Genomic DNA, 15,607 nt, shown 5'->3' with positions numbered 1-15,607 from the left:
TTGCATATTCTCTTAGAAAATCATCCTAAATCTTAGTTAGACAATAAATAAATTAATTAATTATTTCAAAAACCCTTTTTTTAAAATATTTAAGTACGTTTTTTGTGCAAGACAAAAAATGTCAATTGTTAACTTTTTGGGAAAATTTAACATTTAAAATTGAATTAAAAATAGTAGAAAAAGTTTTACATTATTCTGTTTTCTATATGATAAAATTCAGGGTTTTATCTTTCTGGAAAAAAAAAGTTACTCAGAAATAATGGATTTTAATAAATGTAATTTCGTTTTAAAAAACAACAACAACTTGATTTTGCGGCCATTTTTGGCGGTGCCTAGATACATGATATACCATTGGCGTATTAAGCGATGCTCTTTATGTAAACAAATCGAGCTTAGGTATTCAGACGATGTCAAAACATCGTTAATTCACTGCCCACACAGCCGCTGCTGATTGGCGTAACGGTTCAAAGCCTGGACTGTCGTACAGGCGGTCGGGTTTCGATCCTGGCGATCCTGGCTTGAGGTAGTTGCCTGTCTAGCCGCACTGATGAGCTGTGATACAGCGAAACAGTACTGTATGTAGATGACTATATATATATAGTATTTGATTAAAAACTAAATATTATAGTGTCTGTTGGTGTACCAGGGTCTCATCAATCGATTCATCGGAACCATTCAATAGACTCATAAAAACTTAAGAATATAAATCAGTGTTATAGGTTTTGATGTGCTTTTTTTCTTCTTTTTTTCTTTTTTTCCTTTTTTCTTTTTTTCTTTTCTTCTTTTCTTTTTTCTTTTTTTTTTTCTTTTCTTCTTTCTTCTCTTTTTCTTTTTTCTTTTTTTCTTTTCTTTCTTTTTTCTTTTTTTTTGCGTTACTCCATAACAAATATTTCATGTTCGTAAAAGGGTTTTCAGTTGTTTGTTTGTTTGTTTGTTTGTTCAAGAGATTGTGTTCTATAATTATTTTTTATTATCATTACTATTTGTGTGTGTGTGTGTGTGTGTGTGTGTGTGTGTGTGTGTGTGTGTGTGTGTGTGTGTGTGTGTGTGTGTGTGTGTGTGTGGAGTTTATTATTTGCTTGTTATTTTCGCTTAAATGTGATCTTTAAGTATGTAGCGTTCTGCTTAGAGAAGATTTATTTATTCTGAAGTACAAATAAAGATATGATGTTGTTCACGTGTATGAGCAGGTACTTCTACTTCAGTCTGGTCACATAAACAGCTTTGAATTTTAGTTTCGCTCAGTATACGCAATGTCCTGTCTGATGGAGCTACGACTCTCCCCCAGCTGGTATAGAGTGATAATGTTGCGTTTTCTCTTTCTTTTGCGATGTCCGCTACCTGTGTGTGTCGATGAATGAATAAAATATTTATTGAAACAAAAATATTTTATTGATTCCTTCGAAGGGAGAGCACTCTGCAGGGAAAATATAAAAAGCTTCTGAATAAAATCAATGAAGTGCTGTTTATTCTGCTTAACAAAGGACGTGTGAACACTATAGAATCTGAAATTGTTGTATCATTTATCACCTATTTAGTAATTTCCGGGAGATCAGACACGAGGTCACGTGTTTGTTTAATGAAAGTGTTTCTGCAAAACAGAAGAGATTTGAAATTGACACGCCTATGTTTTCAGCTCGTGTTGCTAACAACTTAGCCGCGATTACCAATGGCCGACGAGGTAAATACGTTAGATGTAAGTCAGAGGTGACTTTACTCCAGCGATCATATTGCATAGTCTTATCTAGCCACACTAATGATTTTTATTAAGATGAAACATATATATATATATATATATATATATATATATATATATATATATATATATCAATGAATGCTCTATCGAATCGTGTTATTCGTTAACAAAGTTCTCAATCTCTTCATTCATTTTTTTTTCGCAGGCTTTTTGACAGCATGGACAAAATTCAAATCCGCACAATTTTCTTGTTCTAGTTCAAACTAGGCCGAAAAGCTATCGAGACAGTTCGTGATATCAATGATGGAACCAGTAACGAACGAGTGGCACAGTGGTGGTTCAAGAAATTTTGCAATGGTGACAAGAGTCTCGAAGATGAAGACAGTTGTGGGCGGCCGACTGCAGTTGATAACGAACATTTGAAAGTCTTAATTGAAGCTGATCCTCGCAAAACTCCACAAGAAGTTGCTGTTAAACTCGCGGTCTCAACAGTCCTTCGCCATTAAAAGCAAATAGGGAAGCCAAAAAGCTTGGATAAATGGGTGCCACATGAATTAAACAATAATAAAAAAAAAATTGTCGTTTGGAGGTGTCTTCTACGCTCCTTCTGCGCTACAAAAACGATCCATTTTTCGGGCGGATTTTGACGTGTGATGAGAAGTGGATGCTCTACGACAACAGGCGACGTTCGGCACAGTGGTTGGAAGCCGGAGAAGCTCCACAACACTTCCTGAAGTAAAAATTGCACAAAAAAAAGGTTATGGTGACTGTTTGGTGGTCTGCGACCGGTCTCATCCATCACAGCTTCTTGAATCCGGGCGTTGACATCTATGCTGATGACAAGACCATCTACGGCAACACATCAAAGGCTGTAAATGACAAAGTTCTCTCTGATTCTCTCTCCTCTGATCTCGAGCGCGTGGTTCAGTGGGGGAAGATGTGGCTGGTTACCTTTAATGCATCCAAAACAAACTCCTATCCTTACATCATCAACGATCTGATCCCCAGCTGGCATCAATTGTGATGGATGGCTCTCGTCTGGGTGAGGCCCCGTGTTTTGACAAGCTTCTGGGTTTGACCTTTACTCCTGATCTGAAATGGAACACGTACATCAAGTCTGTTGCCAAGGTCGCTGGAAAGATGGTGGGATCCTTCTACCGCTCCAGAAGATATCTCACTACTGATGCATTCTCTATCTATATAAAAGACAAGTACGTCCAAGGATGGAATACTGTTGCCATATCTGGGCAGGAGCTGCAAAAACAGCCTATCCTGCCTTGACAGAGTACAAAATAGACTTCGTGGCTTAGTGGGGGATGCCCTTTTCTCTACGCTGAAACCTCTCTCCCACAGAAGAGACGTTGCGAGCCTATCCTTGTTTTATCGTTATTTCCATGGTAGGTGCTCGTCTGAACTCCAATCTCTGGTCCCCCTTGCCAATCTTTCACGAAAAACACCCGTCTAGCTGAATCCACTGTCAAAAATTTCCCCCACTCTATATCTGTGCCTAAATCAAAACGCAGATTCCATGAACAAAGCTTCTTTCTTAGAACAGCACGCCTGTGGAACTCTGTTCCGTCTGCCTGCTTCCCTCCGGACTACAACTTGGATGTCTTCAAGTCCAATGTTAACAAATTCCTAATGAACCGCCCCCTTAAGTAAACACTTCATCAAATCTCCACACTAACGTAATGTACTTGCAATAACCCTTATCCCTGAGTGGCTTCCGGGCCTTGATAAGTGGTGATCACTGTGTAAAAAAAAAAAAAAAAACCAATTACGGCAGAGAAGTACTGCCGACAAATGTATGAAATGCACCAGAAGTTCTAATCGAGACGAATTGTGCTATGAGACTCTGCCTCATCCGCTACATTTACCAGATCTCTCACCCACCGATTATCACTTTTTCAAGCATCTCAACAACTTCCTGCGCGAAAAATGCTTCAAAGACCGAGATGATGTTTAATCGGCCTTAAATGACTTCATCGCTTCCAGAACTCCGGATTTCTATACTAATGGGATAAATAAACGTGTTTCTCGTTGGCAAAAAAATATGTTGATTCTAATTAAAGTTTATTATGAAAGGAGTTATGATTTTTTAAAGTTGAATGTCATAAAACGACATAATTTTTGCACCTACCGAATACGTGAATAATTGTTGGATGCTGGGAATTCTGTTTTTTTATTGTCTATCCTTGGGGGCATGTCACTAGTAAGGGTGCTAGAGGTAAACATTTCAACTGGGCTGATGTTATCCGCCTGATAGTCAGGGACCCAAACCTTGGATTAACCACTAAGGAGGATGTCCTATCAGCAGATACAAAGTACTGGGGCTGCTGTATTTCCATTTGGTTAATGGATTCTGGACCATGCAGTAGCTTCTGGTGAGGCTTCTCGATGCCATATTAGTGGGTAATTGTTACGGCTTTATCTTATCATGTGCTACAAAGATACATTTCTTTGTGTCTTTTTCTCTCTTACTTTCCCTCTCAGCCCTGCTCTAAGCAAGTCTGTCGATCTATTCCACAAATCCCAATCATGAAAGGTTCCAGAAAAAATACTCCATCAAAGCCAGATCTCCAACTTCCAACGTAGACCCCCACTACCATGTCTCCTTCTCCAACATCAGGGGTCTACGTTCCAACTTTCCAGAGGTTGAAGCTCTATTACAGGAGACTAAACCTGACCTATTATTCCTAAGCAAAACTGGCAGTGAACCGACTACTTCCCTAGATGAGTTCCTAATTAAAGGATACTCTAACTTAACCTATAAACTCGACCCCCAAGATTTCCGTGGGCATGGAGTATGTGCCTACATTAAAGACGACTTTCATATGGTAGGGACATCTCCAGAGAAGATCCTCACGTTCTGTTACGATTTCTCCATTGCTTATGACCTCACTCAGATTGTTCATGAATCCACATGTGTCCCCGACACTGAGGCCAGTATGCAAGTCTCCTAGACCTTTTTCTCACAACTTGCCCTGAGCTATGTTCATCTTCTGTTCTGTCTCCACTCGGATCTTCCGACCACTCTTTTCTATCAGTTAAGATAAAAATGAAATGTAATAAGTCCTCAGATGTACCTCTCCATCGTACAGTATATCGATACTCTATGGTTGACTGGGATAGCTTCCGTACATTTATATCAGATCTACATCTGCGTTCTATGTACTCTATAGTATCAGACCTGACGGAATGGTTAATTGTAGTCTCATACCCTCGAAAAAGTTCCAGCAAAAACCTAACAGCCAGCCATGGTTCTCTTCAGAATGTGCTGTTACCATTGCACACAGAAATCACTTTTTCTATTGCTTCCAATGTAATAGATGTATTCAGACTAAAGCCACCTTCAGGTTTACCAGAAATCTCTGTAAAAAAGTAATAAAGAATGCGAGAGAGTTGTATGCTCAGTCCATCAAGTCCAAAGTAGTTGAACAGCGGCTAGGGTCCCATCAGTTTTGGCAAATAACAAACAGAATCCTGAACGGAAGTGTGTGCTCTATCCCAACCATCATCACTGGACCTGAGGTAATCTCGTCAGCATCAGACAAAGCCAAATTCTTTGCCAAGATCTTTGAAGCTAATTCTACCCTTTACAGCCAAGGTCGCCAACCCTCAGTATTTCCTTGTGTATTTGAAAACACGCTATGAGACATACAAATATCTGTACGTGATGTTGCCAAGCTAATCAAAAACCTTAATTTCAGTAAAGCAACTGGCCCTGACGCTTCAACCAGAACTAGCGTCCATACTTACAAAGTTATATAAGCGTTGTCTTAAGGAGAAATGCCTCTCAACACCATTTAAAATCTCATCAGTGTTCTCTATATTTAAGAATTCAGGTGTCGCTCATCTCCTTCCCAGTACAGACCTATAAGTCTTCTATGCGTCATGAGTAAGCTGCTAGAATCTGTGTTAAATAAAGAAGTAGTCAACCATCTCAGCAAAATAACCTTCTTAGTGACATACAATATGGTTTCCGTTCTGCTAGATCTACAGCAAATATGCTTACAGTTATATCTCATAGGATTAGCAAATCTCTCAACGACGGCTTCCTCTCTAGGGCAATTGTCCTTGACATATCAAAGACCTTTGATAGAGAATGGCATAAAGGTTTACTTCACAAGATCTCCAGCTATGGTATAGCTGGAAATGTCTTCTCAGTTATTCAATCACTTCTCTCTGATAGGTTCATAAGAGTACTAGTTGATGGGCAGAAATCAGAAGCTCTCAGTATTAATTCTGGAATGCCTCAGGGGTCCATCCTGGGCCCAACTCTCTTCCTGATCTACATCAATGATCTTCCAAATCACATCCTTACATCATTCATAAACATTTATGCTGATGACACTACAATCTATGGTAGCACATCAAAGACCGTAAACAATTAAATTCTCTCTGATTCTCTCTCCTCTGATCTTGTGCTTGGAGTACAATGGGGAAAGAGGTGGCTTGTTACTTTTAATGCATCTAAAACTAAGCTTCTATCTCTTCACCATCTACGCATTGATGCCAATCTGGTGTCAGTCGAAATGAATGGCTATCATCTTGGCGAGGCTCCATGTTTTGACAAGCTTCTGGGCTTAATCATGTATATCAAATCCATTGTCAATGTCGCTGGAAAAATGGTGGGATCCTTCTACAGCTCCAGTAGATATCTCACTGCTGTTGCAATTCTCTATCTATATAAAAGCCATGAAAGCCAACAATGAAGTACTGTTACAACATCTGGGCAGGAGCTGCTAGAAACAACTTATCCTGCCTTGCTGAGCTTCAATCTATCGTCCTCCCTCACCAAACTTTCACAAAAAACACTCGTATAGCAAAAAAACGCTATCAATAATTTCCCTCACTCTTTATCTGTACCTAAACCTAAATGTAGATTCCATGAACAAAGCTTCTTTCTTAGAACTGCATGCCTGTGGAACTGTTTTCCTGCTTTCCAGTTAACTACAATCTGATTGTCTTCAAGTCCAATATAAACAAGTTCTTGGTAAAAAAAAAACAGGGGTGGAAAGTGCTCAATACGTTAATAGAGCTAATTATGTTTTTAATGTTTCAACCTCGGGGATTTTGCTTAAATCATATCTCGACTCTGTCAAGGCATGATTTAAGCAAAATCCCCGAGGTTGAAATAATAAAAATACACACACACACACACACACACAACACACACACACGCACACACACACACACACACACACACACATATACATATATATATATATATATATATATATATATATATATATATATATATATATATATCAGCGATGCTCTTTGTGTAAACAAATCGAGCTTAGCTATTTCGGACGATGTCAAAACATTGTTTATTCACGACTCGCTCAGCAGCCACTGATTAGCGTAATGGTTAGTAGCCTTGACTCTTGTACAGGCGGTCGAGTTTCAATCCTGGTTTAAAGTAGTTCCCTGCCTAGCCACACTGATGAGCTGTAAAACAGCGAAACAGAAATATATATCTATATATATATATATATAATATATATCTATATATATATATATATATATATATATATATATATATATATATATATTTAGCTTTATTTAATTTTAGGTAACCAAATTACATAATCACGACGAGATTTTCATTCGAAGATCATGTTTCCATAAAATCACAAGTTTAGGTAACGCGATGATGGTCATTATTTTACTGAAACTGTAGCTTTCAAAGTTTCATCCTTTTTTTATTAAGTGTTCTGTTCTTGGTAGTTTTTAAAGGTTTAAGATTAATTTCTTAAATAACCTTACCATAACATTTGCATTTTTATCAGAAAATTTTTTTTAAATGTTTTCATCTAATGAAAATATTGTGGGTTTCTTGGTTTTTCTCTTAATAGTCGCCTAAAGACTACATTTTTGTATTATTAATGTTTTCAACTTTGTTATATTTAAAAAATTCATCGCAGCTTTCTTTTTTTAATGTTTTGATTAAAAAAAAAAATTGCGTCCTAAATTATGAGATGAAAAAAAAATATACGAATCTCGTAGTAAACGAGAGTTGTCTCCCTCAGCACAGTGACAAATTGTATAACAGCGCCTATATATATATATATATATATATATATATATATATATATATATATATATATATATATATATATATATAGGCATCACCACGTATCAATGCCAAGAGGCCACTCGAAGATAAGGGTTAAAGAGTGTACAGTGTAAATTGGACAATATAGTAACTGTTAGTAATGGAAATTCGGTAACTTATATGGAATGGCTCATCAAAAACTTGTTTACGTTAGACTTGAAGACAACCATATTGTAGTCAGCAGGAAATCGAAAGACAATTCCATAGGCGTGCAGTTCTAAGAAATAAGCTTTGTTCATGGAATCTACGTTTAGGTTTAGGCACAGATGAGGGAAATTAGTGATAGTGTTTTCTGCTAGACGGGTGTTTCTTGTGAAAGTTTGGCGAGGGGGGACCATAGAATGGAGCTCAGCCAAGCACTTGCCATGAAAATAACGATAAAGTAGAGACAAACTCGCAACATCTCTTCTGTGAGAAAGAGGTTGCAGGGAAGAGAAAAGGACATCCCTCACAAGGCTACGAAGTATATTTTGTACTCTGTCAAGGCAGGATAAGTCCTTTCTAGCAGCTCCTGCCCAGATGTGGCAACAGTACTCCATCCTTGGACGTATCTGGCTCTTATATAGATAGAGAATTGCATCAGAAGTGAGATATCTACTGGATCATAGAAGGATCCCACCATTTTTCCAGCGGCCTTGGCAACGGATTTAATGTATGCGTTCCATTTCAGATCAGGAGTAAAGGTCAAGCCCAGAAGCTTGTCAAAACATGAGGCCTCTCCAAGAGGAGAGCCATTCATTTCAATTAATGCCAGATGGGTTCAGAGCGTTGATGATGTAAAGATAAAAGCTTGGTTTTATATGCATTAAAAGTAACTCGCCACCTCTTTTCCCATTGTAGCACTTGCTCAAGATCAGAGGAGAGAGAATCAGAGCGAACTTGATCATTTACAGACTTAGATGTGCTAGCATAGATAGTAGTGTCATCAGCATAGATGTATATATATATATATATATATATATATATATATATATATATATATATATATATATATACATACACACATTATATATATACACACACACATTATATATTATATACACACATACATTATACATATATATATATATATATATATATATATATATATATATATATATATATATATATATATATATATACAAGGTGTCCGTAAAGTTACTATACAATCTTATTGTTTTATTGTTTTATATTTGCATTAATGGTTAATATATTACAGGGTGTCTGTATAGTAACTTGTAAGACTGTATAGTAACTTTACGGACACCCTGTATGAGAATATTCTGGACAAACAGCAAGTGAAAGATAAAGTAGTAAATAACCAGAGAAATATAGAGTAATTTATGCAACCTAGTATTTTTTCATGTTTCAGTAGACAGCGTAAGGCTAAAAGCAGATTTATCTAATTAATCGTTGACGTCACTTCTGGTATTTATTTATTGGTTGATTGATTGATTGATTTTTGCCTTGGCGCATTTTCTGTCTATTGATTAAAACATTAACTTTGCAAAGTTATGCCCCTTTACATGAAAATCTACTCACTTGAATTGTCTCCCTTTAATCGGTTGATCTGTTTAAATTCTTCTTTATCTTTGTTTTTGTTTTTTGTTTTTTGTTTTTTCGCTTCATCTTAGATTAATTATTACTTTTATTATGTTTGTAAGATTTTTGTAAGATTTTTTTTATATATAAATGAGAAAGCAATTCAAATTTATAGTTTAGCGTTTCTTCAATTTTGGCAAAGCCTTTTTTTTTTCATTATGCAATAATTTTACAATAATCGAACAAACGGTTGTTCGCTGACATTTAGCCGACATAAAACAATACGACTACCTTAATTACGTTTAAAAAAGAAAAAAAAAAACTTTCTTTTTTTTAATTTTCTATTTGGGGGGGGTTGTTTTTTTTATTATTTTTTTTTGTTTGTCTTTTTTTTACTTTTACTTACGATATAAATACTTTTAAGTATTATGAATTTGAAAAAATGCTATGAATATAAAAGTATTCGGTATATATATATATATATATATATATATATATATATATATATATATATATATATATATATATATATATATATATATATATATATATATATAAACAATTGCACTCAAACGAACGGTTAGAATTTTAAATATATATATATATATATATATATATATATATATATATATATATATATATATATATATATTTAAAATTCTAACCGTTCGTTTGAGTGCAATTGTTTTTATCTCTCTTGCATTTTGGTTCACAGGGTATATTCTACAAGTAGTTTTTGAAATTCTTTTTCGTGGGTCTGACTGCTCCTATAATTATTGGAATAATGGAGATTTTCTTAAGATTACACTTTCTTTTCTTATCGTACATAAGGTATTAGTATTTCGTTGTTTTCTTCCTCTCTCAGGTGTGTCAGCATCATTAGGAACAACTACTTCAACTAGGATTGCTACTTTCTCCCTCTTGTTCCGTATCGCTATATCAGGCTTAGCAGCAGCTCCGTTTGCTAAGTAGTAAGAATTTACATAGTCGTAATGGAAGATATATGACTTATTTCTAACTCTTCTTTCTGGCATATGTTTCCAAGATTTGATGCTATACTAGATATTCAGCGTTTTACAGATTATCCAGTGGTGATATTTGCATATTACAGTGTGTCACTGTGTCGTATTGTATACAACCATCCTCCAGCAGAACTTTACAACGGGATGCGAGTTTGCTCAGGTGTGTGTGTGTGTGTGTGTGTGTGTGTGTGTGTGTGTGTGTGTGTGTGTGTGTGTGTTAAGCGATGGCAAATTTGGAGTTTTCAATCCGATCCTGTATATCTCGGCCGCTACCTTGTATTTAGAGTTAAGGACAAAGTCTATTTTTACTTAAAGGTGGCAATTTGTTAAATCAAGGGAGACAACTTTTTTTTGCTTAAAAACAACAACAATCGAACCAAGACAGAAACTAATAAGAAAATAACTAATAAGAAAGAATTGTGTTCTCGAATATACTGAATGATATGCGACGAAAAATTTCATCATTTCGTAATCGCAACTACATAAATCAACGAAATTGAACGAAAACATATCGTATCGTCTTCTGAATTTTTTTTTTAATTTCTTATCATTTTGTTCTAAATGTGAATGCGCAGATTCCAACCGAGAGATCTTTTTTAAGATTCTAACCGCCCTTTTAAGTTCTTTGAAATTCTTTTTCATTACTCCGGTTGCTTCTATATGTGCTGGAATTATGAAAATCTTCCTAAGATTCCAATTTCTTATCGTTTCATACATATCACTTGTCCTGTATCACTATGTTAAGTTTAATAGCTCCGTTTGCTTAGATATGACAATTTTTTTTTTTTTTTTGCGTTTGTCATCATACACACCCTTCCTCTATTGAAGTAAAAATCATTTGTTTAATAAAAATTGAATCAAAAGGTTGGTTTTAATTTTAAAGAAAGATGAACCTAACGAAGGGTTTAATAAGTCATTTTCTATTACTTTTAAGCGTTTCAAAAAAAAAGTGCGAGGTCAAAATGGAGACTCGTTGCTTTTTAAACATTTTTATTTGAAATAAGAAAAGTTATCTCCCTTGATAAGACAAGTTGCGATCTTCAATTTAAAAAGATCGGGTTAATGAAGGTCATTTTTGTCTTGGTATTTTTTTTTTTTTCTTCTTCTTTTTTGCACTTTAGGATGACAAAGTAAGTGAGGTAACTTATATAAACTGTTGCGCTTCCTCTTTGGAACTTATTGATTGACGAGTATTCCCATCGACAATGCATCTATATTATGTGTTCTTTTGGTGAAATTTCTGAATAGTTTGAATGTTGCACACTAGCTAAACTTAGGAAAACTACAACATAGACTTCGTCTTTAATTAGTTTTCGTACAAGAGAGTAAAATGTCCAGTTTAAATTAAACATTTTGACTGGAGTGAATATATATAAAATATGTGGAGTAGACTAAATGAGTTACTGGGTAGAGGCCGAAGGAACTGAAACTGTATTCATTACAATGTCGAATAGAACGATATATTATCAACTACATATGGAAAATCTTGGAAGAAAGGGTCCCAAACACAACACTAGTAGAAAGAACCCACCAGCAACGAGAAAGGCTCTGCTATATAACAACCACATGTGGGACTACACAGAAGATCAAGTCCCTGATCCACCACAGCTTCACCTCCAGTGGTACAAGATCATTCAACTGTATTCCAACCACAATAAGAAATATAAGGAGAGTGTCCCCCTGACACTTTCAAAAAACAACTGGACATCTGGCTGGAAAAAATACCTGACCAGCCACCAACACCAGGCTACCCTAGTTTCAACCTCAATCGTCTAGTGGACTGGACTTCTGTATGAAGTGGACAGCCTGGGTGCAGTGGAGCTTCAGCTCAGCTGTGTCAATAACCAACAGAATAACACAAACTAAAAACTAGTATATGGTCCAAATAAATTGATCTGTAGTGTGATGACGTTTCCTAGAAATTATTGAATTCCAAAACCCAATGAAATTGCATTTTAGTGTCATTTCCCTTTAGAAAATCTGCTCTCTTTATTTCAATTTCAAAACAATTTTTTTTTAATTCTGTTGTGTTGTAAATAAACATTAATTGCTTAAAATAACTCTTGTTAAATTTTTGACTAAATAACTTTAGAAAATCCAACTCACACAAGCAGGAGTGTCTCTGTGTAGCCTATCAGGTGACAGGATTAGGGAGGAAAAAGATGAAAAAAAATTAATTTTGGAGATGGATTCTTTATATATACATGGCATTAATTTGCATATGAGGGAATTAACGGCTATAAAAACCACAAATTGACGTTGAGAGTTGGTGTTATGAATTATGTTTTACGTTAAGAGAAGTTAGTACAAATTGTAACGTTGGTGAGAATTTTGACAATTTTTTTTTTCGTTTATATTTTTTTACATTTATTTTTTTCATTTATTTTTTTTTCATTTATTTTTTTTTCATTTTTTTTTTCATTTATATTTTTTCATTTATTTTTTCATTTATTCTTTTTCATTTATTTTTTTCCATTTATATTTTTTTCATTTATTTTATTTTTTTTTTTTTTTTCATTTTTTTTTTTTTCATTTTCTTCATTTACTTTTTTCATTTATTTTTTTTTTCATTTATATTTTTCATTTATTTATTTATTTATTTTTTCATTTATATTGTGTACATTTATTTTCATTTCAACTTGTTTTTATTATATTTTTACATATAACCCTTATTTTATTTGCTGTAAATTAGTAGGAGATTTACCTATGGATTGTTTTGAGCAGAAACAGGAGTAAATAAAAAAGCAAAGGATGACGCGGTGAATGACGATTCACTCAAGCAAATAATGGCTTAAATGTTGCACAGAGTATGTAACGCCTCTGTCCAAGGAGAGTAGCATGTATCCGGACAGAAATTAAATGCATGGGTTGATGCAAGTTCTTTGGCAATAGGTGTGCTGTTAGAACGATTTGGTACTGTTTTAGAAGATGTAGACTGGCTTTGTCTGATGATTGATGCTCAGCATATAAATTTGACGGACCAGTTTCTTATACTTGCACTGAAGTGACAGGCCAACGTAGTGTATTTCAACAGAGACTGATTGTACGTTTATCATTAGGTGACCGACACTTTAACTTGGAACGCACGAATCAAAACTAAAATCACAAGTGAGATGTTGGTACGAAGTAGACTGATGATCTTAAAGCGTCTAGTTGACAAATACAGTTTGGGTGACAAGTTGACTCGAATGCCAAAGGGGTGGATGGATATAATAATACAGGGGGTCTAGTCCTTTGAATTGACATGTTTTGGTTTTACTTCTAGCTGATGTCGTTTAATTTTATTTTACTTTTGAAATCATTAATGATATATTGGGTACAATATATAATTAATAGAGAATTGGTTCTATAATAATGAATAGAAAATTTGCATAAATTAAAATATATTTAAACGTATTTTACAATTGAGCAACATCGGGATCCCTGTGTGTGTGTCTGTGTGTGTATATATATATATATATATATATATATATATATATATATATATATATATATATATATATATATGTCAAAAACATCGTTAATTCATTACCCACATAGCAGCAGTCATATAGCGTAATGGTGAGAAGTCTTGTCATTTGAGCAATCGGGTTTCGATCCTGGCTTGAGGCAGTTGCCTGTCTAGTCGCACAGATGAGCTGTGGAACAGCGGAACAGTACTGTATGTGGATGAGTCGTTCTGTTTATAATTGTTTATTTTTGAAAAAAAAAAAACTTACAGCCATGCCATACCATAACATTTAAATTTAAATTCAAATTTTGATATATCTTTTAATTTAAACGTAAAAAAAAAAAAAACAATTGGGACGCTGAAAACGTACACAGTAAAACAATACATTTTATTGTCCCGGTTATTATTTATTTGTAACGCAAATTAAAAAAAAAAACATATTTTCGGGTGATTTATTTATGTTGGTAGTGTAGAAGAAAATGTATGAATGTTTTTAAGAAAGGTGTATTAAAAAATGGAGAATAAATTTTTTAAAAAAAGGAAGGCAGTGGGTAAATCGCCGTTGTAAAATGCTCTTATGGTTGTCAACGGGTTAAAGTAGATTTATTTGTAAGAAAATTGCGTTAAAATAACTTCAACGTAATACGGAAATGAACGATGGAAAAATAAAAAGAAAGCAGAAAGTATTAACAATTGTACGCATGTGCAACCGGAAGTCATAAACCGGATGTGGGGTTACAACACCCGTTACAAGGTCATTTGAGTTTTATAATTATATAGATGTGTGTGTGTGTGTGTGTGTGTGTGTGTGTGTGTGTGTGTGTGAAGGTTCCTACATTACTTCTGTTAATACTCTCTAGAAAGATATGAATCTGCATACCCTCGTACCAGCCATCAATTAAATAGTAGGACAGACTAGACTCTCAGGCCTAGCTTTAAAAAAGGAACACTTCCAAATAACACTGGTTTTTCTCTGCTCACGCTGTTATTGCTTACACTCGTCCTGGACTCCCCTTCCCGGATCACTGAATCTTTGCCATTTCAGATGAGGTCTGATTGGAGATTTACACATTCCTTGTTTTAATTTTTTTCACTTCCCTGCAGAAATACCCTTTCACGGGATATCCAGCGTCTTTCAAGATTGAAAGAGGGAGAAATATTCTATTTTCTTATATATAATACAAAAATGATTTTTGAATTAAAACTAATGAACAATAACAAATCTAATATATATATATATATATATATATATATATATATATATATAAGAGGCTACAGAAGTTGCCACAACTATATATATATATATATATATAAGAGGCTACAGAAGTTGCCACAAAATTAGGTATAGAATACAGAGTAAATAGGTTAGCAAAGAAAAATGTGTTTATAACTTTAAAAGACCACAAGGAAAATTTCAATAATAGGCCAACCTGCAGGTTAATAAACCCGGCTAAAAGCGAAATCGGTCTAGCTAGCAAGTCTATACTTAGAGAAATAGTAAAAGAGATAAAAAGAAAATCAAATCTTAATTTGTGGGCAGACACTAGCGCGGTACTGGACTGGTTTAAAAACATAACTGAACCACACAAATGTAAGTTTACACAACTGGATATCGTCGATTTTTACCCTTCAATCACTAAGGAAATCCTAGAAAAATCGTTGATCTTCGCATCAAAATATAGAAAGATAAGTGAGCTCGATAAGGAAACAATCATGCAAGCTCGACAGACCCTTTTATTTTTTGACGATAAAACGTGGGTCAAAAAATAAAACCCCGAAGACCCCTTTGACGTCGC

This window comes from Euprymna scolopes, chromosome 18 (genome assembly GCF_053919585.1).
Source record: "Euprymna scolopes isolate OS-2025 chromosome 18, ASM5391958v1, whole genome shotgun sequence".
Taxonomy (NCBI): Eukaryota; Metazoa; Mollusca; class Cephalopoda; order Sepiida; family Sepiolidae; genus Euprymna; species Euprymna scolopes.
This window is presented reverse-complemented; position numbering follows the sequence as displayed.